Genomic DNA, 11,716 nt, shown 5'->3' on the forward strand with positions numbered 1-11,716 from the left:
TACATATATGCAATGGATGGGTTACCAAGAGGGGGAGCTCTGCAGGCAGGACTGCCAATTGTGCAAATCGAGTTGGCCCGCCAACCGGTTTCGGCCTGTTTCTATGTTAGTGGTCAAGGTCTAAGGAGCAGCGGACACTTGGACGGACTCCACTGAGGAGCGGCTGTATATGATAAATGCTACCAAAGCAGAATAAACAATAACAGCAGGAGCTGCAAAAAGCCAGGCGAATGTAAAACCACAACGAGTCGAGAAAACATAACCAAAAGGAGTCACGAGAATTGCATAAACAATGTATGTACAAAGTCTGTCAGAGTCCGTACATAAATCGAGTTATATATAGCTGGGAGCAAGTTGACTAAAAGTGGCGAGGGTACCTCAAGTCGACTCATTTTTCAAAGTGACACCACCTTTTTGACGGATGCTCTATATCATTATAGCTACTTGATATATACATTCTATTAGATATGGTATTTTTATTATTTAAGTCTATATATCGGCAACCTTGAAACGATTGTTCTCTCAAGATCAAGAGTGAACCACCCTGCTTTTCGAGGCAAGCGGCACGCACATGCATCATGCAACATGCAACAGCGGCGTGATTGCAATGCAGCGAAAAAAAGCTGGAAATGCATCCAAGTGGCATCTAAACAGGCATGTGTACGTGCCTCGTTAAAAACTGCATTTACTCCCCGACTGCAATGGTGTTTGTGTGTCAAAAAGGGTTGCCAAACCACTTTTAGAGCCTTATGTACACAATACACAAAGGAGAAATCCCTATAATGAACATTTTTCCAGCCGCAGAACTGGTTTTCGATTACGTCGTTGCAGCCTTTGCCCCTCCTGCCCCTTTTGAAATTTAGCAGAGAGGCGAGATGCCAAAGGTTGTCTTATCGACACTTGACCAAAACCAGGAGTAAAGCCGAATCGCGGCTGTTCAGGGGAGATACGAATCAGGCATTTGCCCAGCTATCGATGCGCATCCACGATTCCGAAAAACCAACTGCAGCCCTAAAAGCCACAATTTCAAGCTGTCAACTGTCACTCCCAAAAACCAAAATTATCGGACTTTTGACTGTAATTTGGGATACTTAACACGCACATCAGCAACAGCTTCATTAAAATTAATTAATGCTTAGGCACACATAGGGAAGGAAACACTAAGAAAAAGGGGGTTGCCATAACCAAGTTTGATTTCATAAATAAATTACTTTTGATAACAAGACATTACAATAAAAATTAAGGAAGGAAAATGCCGAGCTGAATAAAAATCGTTACAAAACTAAAGCAATTTTTTTTTAGGGTTTCAAATCCTTTTTTTCCAGTGCAGTGACACCTAAAAACACACGACTAGGACCAAAGACGCAGGGAGCTGCGGATCGACATCATTAAGCTCGTATCAGTTTACACTGTTTTCCTCGCCGCGGCAGCCGAAAAATACTCACAAATTAAATTAAATGAAGTGAGTGTGAAAATGCTGCAGGTGGAAAAGGGGGTGGGCGAATGTGTTGGGGGGTTGGGGGCGTGGCGGCTGGCACAAATGAAAGCCACAGAGTGCAAACGTTAAACAACCGACTTTGCTGGTCAAAAGGAAACACGCTCAAGTGGTTTTCAGGCCACCAACAGACCCCCGATATATGTATGTACTATGTACCCACATATATATGTATGTATATTATGGTCACCTGTATTTTGTGGTACCCTCGTGTCTGCCTGTTGATGGTGAATCCAGATAAGCAAATTGTTGCCGAAAAATAGAGGCACAAAGGAAGCGATTTGGACGTTTTAATGATGATAGAGCATGACACAGAATAAATGAAAATGAAGTGTGGAAAAAATTCATTTAAATTGCGGCGCGCACAGAAACCGTCAGCAAAAGTAAGAACAGTTAGTGAAAAGAGTTTTGGTCTGGAAAGTCGAGGAGTGAGCCAGTCTTGATTAATGACAGCCAGGATTATTTCGCTTCATTTTGGAGATAGCTCCAGTGACGGGCACAATTGTGTCCACCGGAAAAGTGAATGATTCCGCCAGGAAGCGAATCAACAAGCCGGTTCTGTTGATTCTTTTTAATGAAATTAGCATACTTAGGGGCTTTTGAAGAATCCGAATGCATTGCACTTCTTTAAAAACAAACGAAGCATGACTTCAGTTGCAGATTTATTTTTTACTTCAAAAAACAATCAGTTTAGCAATGGGTATAAATCCAAGTTGGGAAACATATGCAAGACCTTGCAGCTTATTTTTTTTATATTTATATACATTTTTTCTTTTTTTCTGCACCATCTGAGAAGTGGCATGAAGTGATCCCAAAATCGAGCTCCGCTTCCCCTACACATGTCTTCACACAATTTATACAGACACATGCATTTGCAAGCTGCTCCTGATGTTTGTCATAAACAAAGGTCTCGATAATTATGATAATTCTGTTTTATGCTCCGCTTCTCCCAAACTTTTTCTTGGTCGTCTGCCTGTCAAATTGTCGTTGTCATAAAAATATATATGTCCAAAAAATGAGAAAACCTCAAGTGTGTGCAAATGGCCGTACACAAACACATATGTATTTATTGTGCACTAAAAAATAAATAATACAAATACATTTTGTCTTTGCTCAAGAATGGTTCACTGCCTACTTTTATACTCAATTCTAAATGTTTTAAAATCGATTATTTTTTTAAGCAACTTCGAAGTTAGTTTGCTTTATTTCTTTCAGTGCACCTATGCCCACAATCAGGTATACAAATATATGTGCTTGCCATGTTGTGAATGCATATTTCTTGGCCTTTTTGCTGTCGCTCAACCTGTTTCACCTGAGCGAGCTTCCCCGAAACCCCGAAAATACAAAAGCCCTGATGAGTGGACAGTGGGAAGGGTGCATTATCATCATGGTTATTATAATTATAATTTGGTGTCTGCCTTTTTGGGGTTTCCTTTGGGCCCCTCTAAAAGGAAACAATGATAACAAGAGCGTGTGCAGTTAGCACTGGCTAAAACTGATTTAATTTATAATTTTTGTCGGGCGACAGGCTTCCTGTTCGCTGTCTCTTTTCAAGTGTTTTTAGCCCCTCCTGGAACCCTTCTAAGCTGCGATTCTTAATGGGCAACGAGGCGTCTCAAGGTCTTCTCTGTCAACTGATAAAGAGATAATGTTGCAAAAAACGCACTGAAGAATTATAAGAAGACGAGGAACAAAAAGTGAAGTAGCAACTGTCTGACTGACACACACATTCAGAAAAATACAGCCATGATATCATCGCAGAAACTGAAACAAGCCACAGAGAAGCAAATTGGATGGGAAGGGAACCCAAACACTTTATTCCAAATATGAAACACTCTATAAGAACCTCAAAAAAAGTAGTAATTTTGTAAAGAAATTAATGTAGCTCAAAAATATATTTGTAACAAATTGATTTTTAAGCTTGTATATTTTTCTCAAGTGTACATGCTCCAACTGACAGCCGAAAGAGACAGCGACAGACTCACTTCCATCCCCACTCTTCGCACACAGACACACCAGCAAGTTCAAGTTTGCGGACAGGATCCCATTCAAGGCCCCAACCAGCAGACTGCGAGAAGAGGAAGAACAATGGGCGAGGGGCACTGGGAGGAAAACGAAAAAACATCGCAAACAAGTTTCGCTTTTATTTAGTGCCCAACAACAGCGCCAACTTGCAGATTCCCCCTCACACAAACACAGAATTCCACATACGCGCCTTATATAGCGAGGCAACTGGCTATGTACCCAACTTTGTACCAAACTTTTACGATCCGATGCGAGCGAATGTTCCAGCTTTACGTGCCACAGCATAAAATGGAACAGGCAACAGAAGTAAGGCCACAGATCCGCTCAAAATAATAGTAGTCCTCTTTGAACACCACTTATCCAGTTTTAGTATTTCAGCATAAAAATACTAAGCTTTATACATTAATTTGGGCACACCGAAAGTGAGGAGGTGCTGCTCTTGGTATTAAAATACTAAAGTTGTAATAACAAGTTTGGAACTATCAAATTCGTGAGTATTTAGCTGCTTGCACTATATCTTTAGCCAGCGTTGTAGAAGCAGCAGCCAAAAGCGAAGGCGATCGCACTTAATGCTCCACTGATTGCACAACGATCGTTGAAAGGGAGAATGCGATAGAGGAACCAGGAGCATGTCAGGGGTATTCCATGGGTACCTCAGCGGAGGAGCAAAGATCAGGGGAGCGGTGGGCACCACGGGGCGGAGCAGTAGACACAATTGTGGCTGCAGTCGGTGTCAGTAGGTAGACCCCATCAGCGTACACATAGCATTTAGAGGCTTTATGGTCTGTGTGTGCCATGTGCATCTATGTGTGTCACAAGGAGCAGAAATTAAAGTAAGGCAGGAGGTTTCTCGGACTGGTGGCATGTGCAGATAGAACTCTTCTCGACCCACTCCACTCTGCTCTTCTTCCAGCCACCACACAATGGGCATTTAATTATTTAACCCTGCTGCAAATCCCCATGATGGCAGACAGCCCCTGATGCAACTTTGTTGCAATTTGGCTAGCGATCGTGTAGACTAGGTGCTACCTATGAAAAATACTAAACTTTTCCAGAGCTAGAAAATACCAACCAAATGTATTAAGATTTAAAATGAAATCCCTTCGATTTAATTATAATTCCTTGATATATTTTTCAAAAAATACATCCTAAAGAACAAAACATAAAACCCCACATAATTACCCGAATACCGATTGTAGTGAAAAGTGATTTCTCAGCCAGGATGAATCTCCAGCTGCCGGCTGATTAATCGCGGTTCGTGATGGGGCTATCGTCTCGAGATCACGTTCCGACTCCAGCTGAGATCCTCCCTGCCCTCAGCGAGTGCGTTAAAAATAGTACCGCCGAGTATTTAGATCTTGAGTCGCAGATATATGATGCATGTATATGCCCTATGGGCGGTGTGGGGTCGTCAGCAACTGATGAACTGGAATATGGGACTGGAATCCTCGCCGGCCGCTAATTGGAGCCCTCACCCTCTGACTTCGCTCCCCCCGGACGTTCTGGAATGATTTATTCCAAATATTTACACTTGTTCTGGCTCTCTGGCCTTATAAATCCCAGTCGGCAAATGTTTTGTCACGCGATCCCCCAGTCGTGCTCCTCTAAGCATGTGGCTCCATTTCATCGTGACACAAAGTCCATGCTCCAAAGTGTCAAGTTCTGACTTGGCTCAGTTCGGTTCAGAGATTGCCATAAATAACGAAATGGTTTCGAAAGCCACTTAAGCAACTTATACTGGAAAAAAATAATGACAATAAAAAACAAATTTATGTTTACGAAATGTGATTTCTTCTGGGATCTTATATACGTATAGAATATATTTTTTCTCTCCATGTAGAATACGCAATTTCCGCGAAGAAGAATCAAAGTGTTTGTTTTTCGACCACGGATCGATGTAAACAATAAAGTTTCTGTGACGGAGGGATCCCAATTTCAGGGTTCGCCTGCAAGGAAAGATAACCTAACCGAAGGACCTCGATCCCCAACTGCGACCTTCAATAAATCAGAGGCCAGCTGAAATCCGGAGCTAAACTTATGGCCTCCGTTTTTCAGTGCTGACAGTGGCCACCTTTAACCCTTCTCCAACCCCCGACTAATTATGCCGCGAAGCCGAATAAAAAAAAAACACAGCCCAAAAAAATATATATATTTTTTTGAAAAACGACTTCTTCTTGGGCAACAAAGACTTTCCCTGATGGACGACACTCTGGGGATCATTTTGGGCACCCCGCCCACAAACAAATTGCTTACAGGGCAAAATGCAAATCAAATGACAAAAGCAATTAAATTTAACCCATTTCCAATGCGAAAAAAATGTCTCACTTTTTGTGGTTATTTCATGTGGAAAATGTACTGCATCACGGCTACAAAGGCGGAAAAGCGGGAAAACTAGAAGGCACAAAAAAAAGAATAAGGAAAAGGGCTCTTTTAATTATTTGGCGCCTGCATGTGTCTCAATTTAAATTAGCTGCCGGGGTTTTTTCTACGGCTTCCAAGGAAATTAAAATTCAATTTAAAAATGCCACGAAAATAACAGAAAAAAAGCGGAAAGCTGCACAAAAAAAAATCGTACAACAAAAGTGGGCTAATTTTGTTATGGTCCCTCGGGGGGGTTGCTACCAAAGTTTCCAAAGGTCCAAGCGAGTTCAAAAGGGTTGCCCTTGGAAATTAGTTTTAGAATTTATGGTGCTTCGTTGGGAGGGGGACGTGTCTTTAGTCCGCCTTTCAATTGCCATAAATATGATTTATGATTGGCGCATTTAATAGGGATAATTTTCATTATTTCTGCCACTGGAAACAGCATCCCATTCGATTCACACCCGCCCCAATTAACGCAAAATTGCAGAAGGCTGTACTGCCTTGCATCCCCCTCCCTTCCATCCCTTCAACGATCTTTCCTGGACCCCAGTGCTGCAGCCTCCTCGTGGGGCAACTATTCATCAGTCATGCAATCGCCGCTGCCTGCGAGAATCCACTGCGATCCTCAATGACATCGAAATGTGCGGTCGGCATGCCGGGAACTTCGCGGCACACAAGATGTGCGGCGCAGGAGGAGGAGATGGGGGATGGCGGCGGAGCACGGCCCCCGCCAGAAAACCTTGAAACGACAGCCGAAGGGCTGGTTCCTCCAACTCCCAGCTCCCAGCAGCACAGCTCCCCACTCCCCCAAATCTTCGGGGGCCGAGTTTCCTTCGGTCGCGGGATCAGCACAAAGGCGGCGTGCAAAGTAAACAGCGGAATCAGCGCACAGTGGTTGAAAATATAGAAGAAAATAGATATTAAAATGTTTTGGCAAAGAAGTCTTCATCTTCTTAGTACTTATACTTATACTTAGTAATTAGTTAAAACAGTTTATTTTTGCATGCATTTTAGTATCAATATGAGCCCACTGTTCTGAAAGTAAGAACTTCGGGATCCCTTGGCACGACGCCTGGCCAGAACAAACATTGTTAGCACTAAATGTCGTCTTGGTCCTCCCCTGGGCCCCTTAACCCTTATCCTGCCCCCCGTCCGTCCAGCTGCAGCAATATTTACACGCGGTGCACGAAGTTGCAATGAATGTTGCTGTTGTTGCTTGTTGGTTGTAGCTGGTTGGTGTCGACAGATACGCCGAGGCATTAAAGTATAAAAATAAGACCGTCTTCCTGCCCAAGCCCCCCGTTCCGCCCCCTCTTTCTGCAGGCCTTCTCATCTCCTTCGTGGGAGCGGGCCGCACTTGAAATGGCATTTTCTCGGGCCTGGCCTTGAAAATGCCTCCGTCCCTAACTTGCCAACTAAGTGAGTTGCACTGGGCCCGAAGTTGGCGACGGCAAATGGCCAAATCAACGAAAACGAACCAGCATTTTTGGCAACAACAAAAGGTTTTAACCCAACAAAGTCATAACAAAAAATATGGGTAAATAGTTGTTTACTTATTAAAACATTCATTTTATATAGCGAATTATTGTCCTTGTGTTTTTATATCAATTTTAAAGTTTATAGCAAACTAAAAACCTTTCTGGGGTTAAGCGAATACATCCAATCCCATTTAAGAGGCGCAAATGCTTCAATTTTATGTCCTCGCCTGCCATGACACGACTCCGGCACTCAAACTGAAGGATGATGAAAGGTGGAACAGATCCAGATACCCTCTTTCCGGGCATAAATCTTAAGTGTGCTGCTCTCTAATGTCGAATGTTTCGACGACTGCCAAAGATGCCAGCAACCGAGGGCAGCAGTCCTCTCGAATGAAGCCCACTAACCACTGACCCACTCGAAAAAGGGAAACCGAGGAACCTCTGGGCCAGAAGTTGTGGAATGGCCAGAAGGCGAAACCACAACACAGACGGCCGTTCACTGATGCACTTAGCCAAACAAAGAGTTCCTTTTCCTGGCTATAAAACTTAAAATCTCCTAAATATATTTACAAACCAAGCTCAGTAGTCACAAGATGATTTTCCAAGTGTGGTCCGAATTCTGCTGTCTGTTTCTGTTGCTGGCTTTGCCTTCGGTTTTGGTTTCGGCCTGGCCATATCTGTTCCTGCCCAGGACCCTGTGGTCGCCTGCATTTTGGTCACGGCCTTTTGGCACTGCTGCCCCGACACTGCTGCACATTAATTATTGTTTATGTCCGGCCAGACAATGCAACATGGCCTGGAGACTGGAGACTGCAGACTGGCGGCCGTGTCAAGTTCAAGGGTTCATTAAAAAAAGACCCAGACAATGGCTTTCTGGGCCTGCCCACGCCGGCAGAGGAGCAGACCCTTCCACTCTTTGCGGCGCAGGCGAATGCAGAAACCCTGCACCGGATGCACCGCAGATAAATTCAGATGCAAGCCCTGGGCTCATGGATTCTCTAACGATTTTCAGGTAGGTGCAGCTGGATCCCGAGCAACTCGAGCTGCCACTCCGTAATCTCAATTGTCGGCTTTGCATTGCTCGACGATACGTGTGACCCTAATCCGCATTGACATGTCGCTCAAATTAGATAATAAAGTTGTCCCCGCCTCGTGGGCTTGTCTCGCAACTCCACTACTCCAATCCCAATCATCTATATCACATGGTCGTGGTCGGGGTCGGGGTCGGGCTCTCTGGCTTTAACATTGGCCGGGCTACGAGGAGATTGTCAGACGTGGCGGCTGCTCCTATGACAACAATGAGTCAACGACCCGGGCAATGAACACCCTGCCTAACTCTTTAAGGTGCACTTAGAGAAATTTCAAAGTATATAAAGTTAATGACACAGAAGAGCTACTTCTGCACTGGAAAAATAGCTTTCCTATGAATGAAGTATACTTGACTGCCCTAAGAATTTAACTATTAATATTTCCATAAATATTTTAATGTATTCCCCTGTTTCTCCAAGTGCATCGAGCCGAGCCCAGTCGAGCCGCTCTTAATCCAATTAAAGTATGGATTTATGAACTACTCGTCTGTGACTGCGACCGTTGCGGGGAAGGTAAGCCCTTTTTACGGCCAGTGCGTGATTCTTCTGCGGGAGAAATGGCTGAAGAAAGGGAAAACTGGGGAGCAGGAGAAAAGTATGGGGATAGAGTGATATTTTAATGGCTCCAACGAGCTGCAAATTATCATACAACTTTCCTGGCCGCACTGCAATTGCAATTGCAGGCGCATTTTCAAGTGCACTCCACTCGACGACAAAACGGTGCGAAAGGTAAAATCAGGCAGACAGAAGGCAGAAATGCAGAAAAGCGAAGTAAACGACGAACCGCAAGAGACAGAAATAATTACACATTTTCACTCAAAAAGCTGAGAAGTAATGAGGAATACGTGGGATATTGCATTTTTGGGCCGATCTTAGTTATGTGAACTTGAGTTAAGCATTTTCTTGATACACAAGAAATTCAATACGAAGTGCAATAAATAGTACAATGAATACGTGAGTTGTTAATAACTTTTAAACAAACCGCATACACTGTTCGCAAAACGTATGCTCTGCCATCAATTAACGTATCCATTCTTCGGCTGAAAGAAGCTCTTCTGCGGCGATTCATGAATGAAGCGTTACCCTTTCTAGAAAAACCCTGTGGGGTTAAGCACTCTTGCACAAAAGAAAAGCTGCAGGAGAATCATCACAGTAATCTTGATAAGTAAACGCACACACACGAAAGGCGGTGAGTGTGTGCATACGTGTATGCGTAATTAGCATGCACGCAAATAAATTGTTAGCAGTTGCGGGTTAAGCACCATGGGCGTGGGCCGAAGGGGGTCCGCAGGGGTCTGCCGCTCGATTTAACGAGCTGCGACTGCAACGGCGACGCAAGCTGCGACGGAGACGGAAAACCGGAGACAGGGACAGAAGACAGAGGCTTTCATCAACGCGTCAGCCTCCTTACACTGGAAAAATGTCTATTTGTAAAGAATATTACCACATCTAAAATCATAATCACCACTAACAATGGTATTAAAACATATGTGTTTGAAAATATTATAGAAAATTATTTTTAAGGCGGTACTTAGCTTTAGATTCACAGACCCCGAAAAGTATGCTGTAATTCTTAGACTATATTATATCATTACATAATAGTAATGCTACGACTATTTTTTCCTGTTTTCCCTTTCTTAACCCCCTGAGACCCACCACACGCATTTGAAGAATTATGAGGCGGCGGCAACGCACATTTCGCTGAAGGAGCCGCAACAGCTACAAATCTTCCCCCAATCACTCCTCTTCGCCCACCCTCTTTCTTTGCCCTTCTGCGCCCCCTTCTGCCCCCCTTTTGGGCCTCTTTTCTCTAACCAGACGTGGTGCATGCAACGTAGCGTTTCAATTTATGCGAAGTGATTCGTCATGCGGTTAACTTTAGAATCCGCACAGCCAAAGACCCATGCATTCTTCAGCTACAGTGAAGACTCGATAATAGAATAGATAGATATAAATAAAACTAAATTATAAAGCCTTCAATCTAATAGCTTAAACTAGCTATCGTATAAATAGCAGAAAGTACATTACTTTCAATTGCACAGACTTCATAGCGATGTCCCACTGTCTTGTGGGGAGTCGTGTGGGCTGGCACATGAGTGTTCGAGTGTCTGAGTGCCCCACCGTATGCTTGTTGCACGGGTGGTGGTGCACGGTGGTGCGGTGCGAGTGGTGCTGTTTCTGTTTCTGATATTTGTGCTGGTGGTGCCGATGTAGCCTAGGCCCTCAGCCTCGTCCGCAGGCCATTTGCATATGACTTGGGCAACTCCCAAGCAGAGGAGCAAAGGGGCATCGGGGGCCTTGAAACCTAGACGGCGACAAAGCCATCGTCAAGTTTAAGGCTACGGGTGGTGCAGGCAGGGGGTGGTGGCTCCAAGGGGGCGGTAGTGGTGGCACAGCAAACGACTCAATTGGCGGCGTTGACACCGCCATTTGTTTCACTTTTCATGCCTTTTGTTTGGGCTGCCTTTCCTCTTCTTTGGGCCTTATCGCTTGCTTTGTTAGCTGGTAAAATACCTCCGTTCTTCGGCTTTTCCCCCGATTTTCCTGCAATTGTTTGCGGCTGCATTCGCCACGGCATCGGCTTGGCCATGAAAAAGTTTAAACACCTCGCCGGCCAGGGAAATGGGCTCCCTCCCCTCCCCGCGGACTCTCCTATTATTAGCTAATAGCCCAACGAGTCGGTTGCCAACTGATTAGCCATTGGCGACCACACCCCGTTTCCCCACATGAGTGCACGAGGAAAAATATTTTAAAACTGTGCTATTGTCTAGAACCTTCTATGAAATTAAAACAAGTTATAAATTATTATTATATATATCAATATATAGTATATATGAATAAGTAATCGATTACTATCCAAAAGTGTTTATACATATTTCATACAGATAGATCATTTTCCTTTCGTTTTTCCCAATGTAGCCACTCATATCCATCAATTCCCCAGGCGTTGACACCAAACAATTTGTCAAAAGATAATTTGTTGTTGCAGCTGGCTATGTGGATAGTAACCCTTCCTTTTTGCCCATTGTGATAAGCGGCTAACGAAGTGTCCATTGTTTGCCTTTGAGCCCGGTCAGAACAACGCCACGCCCACTTCCACTCATTCCCCGAGTGCAGGCAACAGATTGTGGGCCATTCAACCCACTTGGAGCTGCCTCGTTAGCCAATTTCCACCTGATTCGTTGCAGCTTTTCGGGGGCCAGTTGCATTCGAAATGCATACTGCTAATGAATTCAGATTTTCTGCAGAACTCTGCCCCCTGGACAAGT

This window comes from Drosophila mauritiana, chromosome 3R (assembly GCF_004382145.1).
Source record: "Drosophila mauritiana strain mau12 chromosome 3R, ASM438214v1, whole genome shotgun sequence".
NCBI classification, from domain to species: Eukaryota; Metazoa; Arthropoda; class Insecta; order Diptera; family Drosophilidae; genus Drosophila; species Drosophila mauritiana.